Source organism: Triticum aestivum, chromosome 4B (genome assembly GCF_018294505.1).
Source record: "Triticum aestivum cultivar Chinese Spring chromosome 4B, IWGSC CS RefSeq v2.1, whole genome shotgun sequence".
Classification (NCBI taxonomy): domain Eukaryota; kingdom Viridiplantae; phylum Streptophyta; class Magnoliopsida; order Poales; family Poaceae; genus Triticum; species Triticum aestivum.
The window spans coordinates 236,796,618-236,809,124 of NC_057804.1; positions in this window are offsets into that span (position 1 = coordinate 236,796,618).

Consider the following 12,507-nt stretch of genomic DNA (forward strand, 5'->3'; position numbering starts at 1 on the left):
AATATAGGGATGAAGAACAAAGTGCATGACTCACATGAAAGTACCGGGTGCTTTGGATAAACCCATTGGCATAACTAGCCATTCATATAAGCCAAATTTGGTCTTAAATGCGGTTTTCCATTCATCACCTTCTTGGATGCGTATTTGATAGTAGCCACTCTTAAGATCAATCTTAGAGAAAATGGTGGCTCCACTAAGCTCATCAAGCATATCATCTAAGCGTGGAATAGGATAATGATTTCTAACGGTGATAGCATTGATGGGACGACAATTGGAAACCATGCGATAAGTACCTTCTTTCTCTAGAACAAGTATGACCGGAATGCCGCAAGGGATCAAGCTTTCACATACTTGACCTTTGTTGATGAGTTGTTGTTCTTGCTGTTGGATCTCCTTAATTTCCTCGAAGTTGACGCGGTAGGGAGCCTTGTTAGCTAGAGGTGCTCTGGGGATGAGGTCGATTCGGTGCTCAATGCCTTGTAGTGGAGGTAGACCTGGAGGTAGCTCATCGGGGAAAACAAGTTGGAATTCCTGCAAAAGAGAAGACAACACTAAAGGTAGATCATGAGAGGTATTAGTTTTTGGTGCCTCATCCTTGCACACAAGGACATAGTGCATAACACGTGATGGGTTCTCACACACTTCTCTCATCTCACTTTTTGTGGCAAATATGACTAAGTTTTTCTTGTCGCTCATCGTGGAGGCACTCGATTTTGGCTTGTGGTTCTCACTCTCTTTTGGGTGGATCACTCTCTCACTCTTTTCTCCATGATGGGTGGCTTCCTTATCGACCATAACTTGACTTGGAGACATAGGTCGTAGCACATATTCCTTTCCTTTCATCTTGAAGCTATAATGATTGGTACGCCCTTTATGGATGCCACCGCAGTCAAATTGCCATGGTCGACCAAGAAGGAGGTGGTAAACGGACATCGGGACGACATCGCACTCCAAAGTGTCTTCATATGCTCCAATTTTGAAGGAGACTTTGACAGTATTGTCAACCTGTATTGTGCCGAAATCTCTTAGCCATTGGACCTTGTAGGGGTGCGGGTGCTTCATCTTGAGCAATTGGAGATTGGAGCATAGTTCTTCACTTGCCAAGTAGTGACAACTACCTCCATCGATGATGACCTTGACGGACCTTCCATTAATGTCGGCCTTGGTGTGGAAGATGTGGCATCTTTGGTCTTTGTCTTGTTGATGTTGAAGAGTCAAGACTTTGGAGACAACGAGAGCGGGGCTCGAATCCTCATCACAAAAGACTTGATCATCTTCATCTTCGTTCACACGCCGGTGCATGGCCACTTGCTCAAGGGATCCCATCTTCTCTTCACTCATGGAGTCATAGGTTCCGACGTCGTTGAGGATCATGGTGCGCTTGTTGGTACACTCAAAGGACTTTTGGCCTCGGCAGCCGCAAGTGAAACACTTGATAGAACTTGTCTTGACGGTCTCATCGATTGGAGTAGATGATGAGGCACACGGATTGAAGTTTCTTGTAGTAGGAGGACAACTTGAGGTTGTCGAAGTTTTCTTGTAACTCGACTTGTCACTGTTGCTTGTAGATGGCTTGGTTGAGGTAGAAGTTGTTAGAGTCGTTGAAGCTTGGGTGCTGGAGAAGCCGTAGAACTTGGACGAGTATTTGGCATACTTGAAGTCATCTTGCACTTGACGTTCCGCTTTGGTAGCTTGATGCATGAGCTCAATGAGGCTGGAGTAGGGTTGGAAGTCGGCAATCTTCTTGGTGGGATGATTGAGGCCATTCAAGAAACGGGCCATAGTTTGCTCATCATCTTCCGCGACATTGGCTCTTATCATGGCTATCTCCATTTCCTTGTTGTATTCTTCAACACTCTTTGTTCCTTGCTTGAGGAGTTGGAGCTTCTTGAAGAGATCGTGGTTGTAGTAGGTGGGCACAAAGCGTGCTCACATGACATCTTTCACTTGAGCCCAAGTGGTGATTGGTGGTTCACCTCTTGCTTGTCGGCGCTCAAGGACTTGTTCCCACCATATGAGCACATAGTCTTGGAACTCAAGTGATGCCATAGCGATCTTCTTATCTTCCTCATAGTTGTGCAAACGAAAGATCTTGTTGACCTTCAATGCCCATGATAGCTACTCTTCGGGATCATTGCTTCCATTGAACTTGGGCATGGTGAACTTGAGAGATTTGCTAAAAATAAGAATATTATCAAAAAAGACCACAACAAATACACCAATATAGGGACGAAGAACAAAGTGCATGACACGCATGAAAGTACCGGGTGCTTCGGATAAACCCATTGGCATAACTAGCCATTCATATAAGCCAAATTTGGTCTTAAATGGGATTTTCCATTCATCACCTTCTTGGATGCGTATTTGATAGTAGCCACTCTTAAGACCAATCTTAGAGAAAATGGTAGCTCCACTAAGCTCATCAATCATATCATCTAAGCATGGAATAGGATAACAATATCTTATGGTGATAGCATTGATGGGACGGCAATCAGAAACCATGCGATAAGTGCCATGTTTCTTTGGAACAAGTATGACCGGAACAGCACAAGGGATCAAGCTTTCACGTACTTGACCGTTGTCGATGAGTTGTTGTACTTGCCGTTGGATCTCCTTAGTTTCCTCAGGGTTGACGCGGTAGGGAGCCTTGTTAGCTAGAGGTGCTCCAGGGATGAGGTCGATTCGGTGCTCAATGCCTCGTAGTGGAGGTAGACCCGAAAGTAGCTCATCGAGGAAAACATCTTGGAATTCCTGCAAAAGAGAAGACAACACTAAAGGTAGATCATGAGAGGTGTTAGTTTTTGGTGCCTCGTCCTTGCACACAAGGACATAGTGCATAACACGTGATGGGTTCTCACGCACTTCTATCATCTCACTTTCTTTGGCAAATACGACTAAGTTTTTCTTGTCACTCATCCTGGAGGCATTCGATTCCGACATTTGGCGCGCCAGGTAGGGGCGTGCCGAAATCCTTGTTCCGGCTTCGCTTCATCCCTGCTTCGTTGTTCCCATGGCCGACGCCCGTCGAGTTCACGCTGAGTGCCGAGCTGCTCGCATCGCCTAGACGACGCTCGTGTGCGACGGTGTTCCTCGGTGCTCCGCTTCTCCCGCAGCTAAGTTGCCACCGACCCTCCTGCTCATGAGTAGCAGGACTCTTCACTGGCACCCTCCGTGCAGCATGATGGCCGCACCACAACGCCTTCCCCCACTCCCGCCACGGTGTCGTCCTCCCACGCCCATCACGGGCCGGCGAACGCGCAGGCCGCGCTTCTCATGGCGTGTGAGCTAATGCACTACTTCCCTGCCAACAAAGGCTATGACGCCTGGCTTGGTTGCATCACCAAGCTCGTCAACGCCATCGGCAAAGCCCCGCCGCCATCCCACTCACTCGATCCTCTGCCATCCCGTGCGGGTGACGTAGCTCATGGCACACCTCCTACTCCTCCTCCAGGCAGTGCCAACGCCGAGCCCAGGAGCGACGCGCGTCCGCGCGACCCGTCGTGGGGGCAGCCAGCACCGACATGGGATGAGGCCAACTACGAGGTGGTGCAGAAGACGTAGTACGATGCGCGTGCGCTCCCTGCACCGCCACGCCAGCACCAAGACCGAGCAGCTTTGGGGGCTGCAGCGCATGTGCGTCAGGACTATGCTCCCCTCGCACGGGCCGCGCCTGTGAGCGCGTGGGCTGCCGCGCCTTCACCCATGAACTCTGCCGCATCGTTTGGCCCGGAAAGGTCAAGCCCGACCTGCCCAGCGCTATGATGGCACCCCTAACCTAGCGGATTTCCTCCAGCTCTACTTGTTGAGCATCGAGACAGTGAATGGTGACCACAAGGTCATGGCGAACTGGTTCCCCATGGCCCTCAAGGACGGAGCACACTCCTGGATCTTGCACCTCCCGGATGGCTCAATCTCCTCGTGGGATGTGCTGCACGAACGGTTCATCGCCAATTTCCAAGGCACCCCTGACCGCGCCCTCGCCGTTAACAATCTACGGTGCGTGAAGCAGCAACCAGGTGAGCCTCTATGCAAGTACATTCAGCGCTTCACGAATGTTCTCCTCAAGACCCTGAAGGCCTCGGACGAAGCCATCATCTCGGCATTCACCGAGGGCGTCAAGGATGTCAAGATGCGCAAGGAGCTCGCCATCCACGACAACTTATGCTCGGCTCTGGAGATGTTAAACCTGGCGGACATGTGCGCTAGGGATGAAGAGGGCCACCTTTCCATCCTCGAGCACCCTGAGGCCGACCCCAAAGACAAGAGGGCGAAGGCCAAGGAAGCGAAGCACAAGGGCCCCGCTGTGCTGGCAGAAAAGCCCGAGACGAAGCACGGCCGTGACAGTGCCAAACCCACCAAGGATAACCGCCCATTCTGCATCTTCCACAACATGCACAGCCACAACACCGATGACTGCCAGGAGCTTAGGGTGCTCCACGACAAGCGCCTCAGCCGCCTCCACGAGCGTAGTGACTTTGGTTTTGGCCCCAGAGGAGTCCACGGCGAAGGCTACTGGGACAACCGCAACCACCATCAAGGCTCACGTGACCTACCTCGCGAGGGAGGCTGGCGCGATCAGCCCCATGACGGCCCTTGGCACGATCAGCCCCGCGAGGCCCGTCCTCAGTGAAACACCGGGCTCCCTCCACTGCCGCCACCGCCAAGGAGGAAAGACGACAACCTTCAGGATGATGGGGCTGGGGGCTTCCAGGAACCCCGCGCGATCGCCTGCATCCTCGGCAGTGCCCATCCCCCCGCCTCAAATCGCATCTTCATGCAATTCTCCCGTGAGGTGAACGCGGCCCTCCCAAAGCTTGAGGCCACGTGCCCCCTCAGGTGGTCTGTCACGCCCAATATGCGATCCTATCTGAGAGGAACTCTTAGGTCCCCCCAAGGATAGAGCCGCATATTGAAGACACTTTGCAAGGTGGATATCATTACATCATACCATTACATATTAGCTGGGGATAGATACAAGGCATACAATTGTCACATGAATACATCAAACATCATACAGAAGAGCGACATCCGACTACAGATGAAAACAAACGGAAAACAAGAACAGCATCCACCCTGCTAGCCCAGGCTGCCGATCAGGAAACTATCCCCTGATAGAAGAAGAAGAAGAAGAAGAAGAAGAAGAAGAAGAAGAAGAACTCCAAAACAAGCAAGCATTGCTCTCACGTCATAACATCACATTACCTGTACCTGCAACTGTTGTTGTAGTAAACTGTGAGCCACGAGGACACAACAATCCCACTACCTTTGGTATGAAGACTAGCAAAGCTTAATGGGTATGGAATAGATAAGTGGTGAGGTTGTAGCAGCACTAGGCATTGTATGGTGGCTAACTTACGAGTACAAGAATAAGATGAGAAACTACACAAATGATCGCAAACTAGTAATGATCAAGAAGTGATCCTAACTTACATTCAAACATAGCCCCACCATGTTCTCTTCCAGAACTTCGTCGAAAAGAGACGAACACAGTTACGCACGCGGCTGGTGTACTTCAATTCGGATCTGGTTTCAAGTTATCTACAACCGGATATCAAAAATTCCCATCTGCCACATAACCACGGGGACGACTTTCGAAAGATCAAATCCTGCCGGGGTGTCCCAACTTAGTCCATCACAAACTCCCACAGTCAATGGAGGAAAATTCTCCTCCCGGGACAACCTGGTCAAGCTCGGAATCCCGATTCGCAAGACATTTCGACAATGGTAAAACAAAACTAGCAAGACCGCCCGATGTGCCGACAAATTCCGATAGGAGCCCCAAGTATCTCGTTCTTAGGGCACACCGGATGGGCAAGACATCGGGTTGGCTAAGACCCTGGTTGCCCAGGGGGCACCGGACATCGCCCGGTTTGGACCAGCACTCATGTGGAGCACTAGTCCGGGTTGTTAATTAATTATCCTCGGGGTCGAGAAGACCCTATGCAAGTTTTAGTTGCGATTTGGCAAATGGTAAAACCAAAGTTGGACCTTTCTGGAAGAGTTTTATTCAAAGCGAACTATCAAGGGGGGCCCATAAACCATGACCGTGTTAGGAATGCAAAATTCTAGGAATATAACGCCGGTATGGACGGAAACTAGGGCGACAAGAGTGGAACAAAACACCAGGCAAAAGGCCGAGCCTTCCACCCTTTGCCAAGTATATAGATGCATTAATTAAATAAGAGATATTGTGATATCCCATAGTATCCATGTCCCAACATGGAACAACCTACACTACACCTGCAACTAGAAAGGCTATAAGAGGGGATGAGGAAAGCGGTAACATTGCCAAACAACGGTTTGCTAGGATGGTGGAAAAGGTTAGAGGCTGTCATGGCAATTTAGGAGGCTTGATAAACAAGTGGTAGGTGGCACGACATAGCGATAGCATCGAGACAACTAGCAAAGCAAAGATAGTAGTGGTATCCAAGGTAACTATCATCCTGCCTGAAATCTCGCTAGGAAGAAGACCGAGTCCATAAAGAAGACGAACAGGCATAGTCGAACGCATCCTCACAATCGCAATTTTACCGGAACTATCAAGAAGAGGCAACACCGGACATGACCAACACTCATGTGGAGCACTAGCCCGGGGTTGTTAATTAATTATCCTCGGGGCCCGAGAAGTCCCTATGCAAGTTTTAGTTGTGATTAGGCAAATGGTAAAACCAAAGTTGGACCTTGCTGGAAGAGTTTTATTTGAAGCGAACTGTCAAGGGGGGCCCATAAACCATGACCGTGTTAGGAACGCAAAATTCTATGAATATAACACCGGTATGGACGGAAACTAGGGCGGCAAGAGTGGAACAAAACATCAGGCAAAAGGCCGAGCCTTCCACCCTTTACCAAGTATATAGATGCATTAATTAAATAAGAGATATTGTGATATCCCATAGTATCCATGTCCCAACATGGAACAACCTACACTACACCTGCAACTAGCAATGCTATAAGAGGGGCCGAGCAAAGCGGTAACATAGCCAAACAACGGTTTGCTAGGACGGTGGAAAAGGTTAGAGGCTGTCATGGCAATTTGGGAGGCTTGATAAACAAGTGGTAGGTAGCGTGACATAGCAATAGCATCAAGACAACTAGCAAAGCAAAGATAGTAGTGGTATCCAGCGTAATGGCCATCTTGCCTAAAATCCTACTAGGAAGAAGACCGAGTCCATGAAGAAGACAAATAGGCATAGTCGAACGCATCCTCACAATCGCAACATTACCGAAACTATCAAGAAGAGGCAACACCGGAAAGAAGCAAACAACATGATAAACAACCAAGCATAATCATGGCATGATGCACAATCAAATATGATGCATGTCCAGTTTAAATAGGCATGGCATGGCAATGTGCAACAATCAACACTACAAGTTCAGTGGAGGTCAATATGCAATGAGTTGCATATTGATGAATCACCACATTCAAATATCTAGTCCACTCTCGTTATGAACCCAACAAGTTTAAATGTTCTTAACATGGAAAGAGGTGCAACACAAATAAACTACAGTAAGCAATTTAAATGGGTCCGGAAACAACAAACAACAATTCCGAAAAATCCCCATGTGCATGCTTCAAATTTGGTTCTTTTCTTCCTAAACAATATTTGATTGTTATTAAAAAGAAAATTAAAGTGCGCCTTGTTAATCTATGCATTTTTCTACCCCATTTAAATATAAAGTTTATTAAATTCCGAGCTACGGTTATTTAGTTATGAAATAAACCATTTTAACATGTCATTTATGCAAATTAAATGAAAACAACATTTTTAACCTTTTTAACATGGATGAAAGTTGCATATTATGAAACTAGATGAAATTCTAAGCATTTCGCATATATGAAGTTTTTACATATGATTCATAGTTTGTGAGATATGATATGCATGAAGTGCAAGGGTTTTTCTGCAAATCTGTAAAACTCTGAATAATTAGATAATTCACAGAACTGGGAAAAAGATGATATGGGCCGCATCTATTCTCACCATGGCCCTTTCCCGGTTGGGAAGAGGTGGCCTTGGGCTGGCCGTTGGGCTGAAACACACGGGACACGGCCCACGCGCGCGCTGGAGGTGGGCGCTCGCGTCCTGGACCCGGTAGAGGGACGGAGAGGCGGGGCGAACTCTTGCAGTAGGAAGCTGATCGGTGGTGCTTGAGAACAGCAAGAGACGGCAAAGGCAAGGGGGATCCAGCAGATCCAAGGCGGAGCAACCAGATCAGAGCAGCAGTGGTGGAGATCGACGGAGACGAGCTTGAGGCATCGGCCATGGGAGCTCCGGCGAGTTTCCCGAGGAGAAGGAGAGAAGGCGGTTCCTGTCCAAGGCAGAGAGAGAGATAGATGAATACAGAGGTAGGAGGAAGAACGAGGGAAGGAGATGGGGCATGGCGCTGGACTCGTGGCTGCCGACGGCAACGCTTGCAGGGAGGTCCGGTGACTTGGGGAACGGATCCGGGCGGCAAGGAGCTCCTGTGCAACATGAGAGACCGCCTCCTAGTGGCTTGCACAGGCTGCAGGAGGGATGCACGGTGTCATGAGGCCAAGGCAGGGGGCTCGAGCAGAGGAGGACATGGTCCTAGAGGAGGAGGCTGTAGGTGGCAACGGCTAGGGAGGGACAAATGTCCTAGTTTTTAGGGTTTGGTATAGAAATGGATTAGGGGTCTATATATATAGGAAAGAAGATGGGTTTGGATCATCCGATCAAAATCAGATGGTCCTGGATAAATAGGTTATAGGTAGCCCTAATAAGAAACCGAAGATATTTGAGGGATGTTTGGGGATGATCCGGACCCATCGGTAATGACTGCCTGGTTCGGGTTCGGGGAAATTTCAGACTTGGTTGCGAGGGGGTCTGAGAGAGTCCGACAAAGACAAGGTTCCTGACAAAAGACCAAAAGGCCACATAGAAGACAAGAGAGAAGGGAGCGGTCCGGTTGATCTGAGACGAGGTCAATAGAGACAAGGAAGAAGTGACAACTACTAATGGATGCAAGTTTGAATTTTTTTTGACAAAAACGGAGTGCCGATTCAATGCGGATGATGAATGCAACACGCAAACAAGACACACGGCATTAGTGAAAATAAATGGATCATTACAACTCTCCTCCACTTTGTCACACCCTAGCTAGTCATGCATCAGAGTGTGTGCATCATGTTTAAATTTCCATTTAATTTGAAATGGGGATCTGTGAAACCCTCAGAATCATTTTGAAAATGATCCAAATAAAAATTTCTCCAAAAAGGTCCAAGATAATGCTCATGTTGCTCTCTGAAAATATTGGACAGAGATAAAAATCAAACCAATATTTTTAAGAGCTCATAGGTATTTATTTTGGGCATTTGGAATTAATGCATAATTATTTGCATTGGAAATATATTATTTATATGTATTAATATATGTCCAAATATTATGCCATTTATAAAGGAGCTCTGGAATAATATATCTAGCTCCTGCAAAAATTGGCATAAGTTAAATAAATGATTTAATATATTTTTAAATCAAAACAAATGTCAGAAATTAGAAAAACAGAAATAAATAACAGGAGGAGCTTACCTGGGCTCCTCCACTGTGCGGCCCAGCCAGCTGGCTGGCCCAGCCAGCAGCCGGCCCAGCCCACCTCCCTCCTCTGTCGTCTTCGTCCCGACAGAGGGAGGGGAGTGTGGCCGGCGCGCGCGCGCGCCACCGCGCCACGCCACCTCTCTCCCTGCCTGCCTGCCCTCCCCTTCTCGCCTCGATGCCCCTGGACGACGCCACGCCTCCCCCCTGCTCTCTCTCACTCTTCCCCGGCTCTTCCCTCCTCTCCCTCGCTCTCTCTCTCACACGGCCGAACACCACCCTCGCCGCCGTTCGCCACAGCAGCCGTCTCCGGCCACCCCTCGCTCCCCCGACTAGCTCAGAAGCTCCGCCACGACCCCCTCTTCCTCCCCACCGCTCCACGGGTCCCCGGAAGCCCTGCATCGCCGCCACGTCGCCGTTCCCCACTTCGGGCTCCGACCATCGTCGCCGTCAAATTCGTCGTCTCCAGCGCGTCCCCGAGCCCGCTAACCATCCCTGCAGCTCCGCGGTGAGCCCCCGGATCGTTTCCCCCTTCTCCCCTGGTCTCTTCCGACCTCTAGGCCGTAGCCCCACCTTGGCCGAGAGCTCCACGCCGCCGGCGATGTCGCCGTCGTGGCCACGATCACCGTAGCACCCAACCGAGCACACTATCGTGCTCCACACCTCACTAGGAGTACGCAGCACGCGCTAACGCCTCCCCAAACCCCCTGCAACACCGATCCCGACCGCACCCGAACTTCGGCGGCCGCAGCCGAGCTCGCCGCCGTCGACTCCGGCCACCCCAGGCCCAGCCACGGCCACCGTTCGACGCGCGGGAGCAAGAGCTTTCCAACGAGCCCAAGCACGGCCTCGCCCGTGCCCTGTAGCACGATCCCGCGTCGCGCCGCCGTCTCGGACCTCGCCGGCGTCACGTCGCCGGTGGGTTTGACCCACTTTGACCACGGCAGGACACCCCCTGAGTCCCTGACAGGTGGGCCCAGCCCTGTAGCTAATTAGGATTAGTGCTAACCACTAATGGTTAACCCCCTGATACTGACAGTGGGCCCCCAGCGCCACTAACCCCTAATTAGGATTAAACTAACCCTGTTTAACCCCCCTGTCACTAACGTGTGGACCCCACACGTCAGGTTTGACTCCAGCCAGCCGCAGTTGACCACTGACGTCATGCTGACGTCATGCTGGCGCAGTAATTATAATTTCTGGATTTAAATTTAATCAGGAAATTCCAGAATATTATTTAAACTTCAAAAATTCATAACTTTTATTCTGTAACTCCAAATTGGACAAATTATATATGAAAAATGATCAGAAAAATCCAATCTATCCATCTGTACTATTTTCATGCATGATCAAACAAGTTAAATTGATGTTTTAAGCAGAACAAGGAAAAGCACTTTAAAAGGCCATGTTTGAGTTTGAAATTTGAATCTTTGATTCGAATTTGTTCAAACCCTTCTGGTTTTAGTTGAATTAGCCCAACACACTCATATTGCCATGTTTCATGCATGCATCATATTGTCGCATATTGTTTGGTGATGTTTGTGCATCGCTGTCCTTTACGACAGGTTCTGCCTCCGAGGAGTACCGTGATTACCCTAACGAAGAACCGTATCAGTGCATCGAACCATCAGGCAAGCAACCAACCATTTGATCATATCGATACAATCCCATGTTCTCGCTCCTGCTCTGTTTTACTGCATTAAGACAACGCGTTTCAAACTGCTGTGTGCTACGGTAGTTGAACCCATTTCCTCTGCATGACCTGTCATTGCCACAGTAACTAGATGAAACCCACTAGCATGTGTAGGAGTTGATTGAGCCATATGTATGTGTTGTTCCTACCTTGCTATGTCTGCTATGCTTAGAGTCGTGTCAGGTCTGGTTCATCTGGGTGATGGGCTAGAGTGAAATGTTTATGTCGGTAATGAGAGTGGTGTGGTGAACACGATTTGGTAAAGGTATCGATGAGAGGCCATGTAGGAGTACATGGTGGGTTGTTTCATTGAAGCCGACCTTAAGCACTGAGATCTGTATATGTGATTTAAGATACAGCTACTACCATGCATTGGGCCCTGAAATATGACCCCGCTCGACTTCTTATTCACCCTAGCTCTCTGTCCAGGAGTTGCAAGTAGTTTCTGGTGTTTGTAGCCTACTGGAGGCCGTGGACAGCGCTGACCGTAGGGGTGGGCTGTGATGCGGTAGGTACGTGGCCGGGTGTACCGAATACCCGTTAGGTATCTCGGGAACCCTGTTCACATCGTTCGGGGCCGTATGGGAAACCTCGGCCGGACTCCCTGCGGATGGAACCTGAATAGGCGATAAACCTGGACTAGAGGCTTAAGTGTTTAGGTAGGTCGTGGTCTACACCCACGTCGGTTTTCGCTTGAAGTCTGCCGAGCACATGTCGTGTGCAGACGCTAAGTGGTGGAAACATGTATGAAGAAGTACACCCCTACAGGGTTAACATGATCTATTCGAATAGCCGCGTCCGCGGTAAAGGACTACTTGGTTGCCTATACAGTTCATAGACAAGTAAATGGAAACTACTAAAAGCCTCAAGATAAGTGTGAGTGCCGAGGATGGCTCTTCCGTAGGAAGACGGAGGTGAATCCTCGGTAGTGTATTGAAGTGGTGAGTAGTGGACTCGTGTGCGCCACCTCAAAAGAGTTACTCGCAGTCGTAGTTTAGGATAGCCACCGAGTCAAAGCTGGCTTGCTGCAGTTAAACCCCACCACCCCTTTGTTGATAATGATGCATATGTAGTTAGTTCTGATGTAAGTCTTGCTGGGTACATTTGTACTCACGTTTGCCTATTTTATGTTTTTGCAGAGAGACTTCGGTCTCACTAGTAGTTCCCCGTGGACTTCGACGTTTAGCTGGTTACCTCAGCTACGATCTTGTGCCCTCGGCAGGATCTGATAAATAGTCAGGCTTCTCAGCCGTTTTCATTTATAGA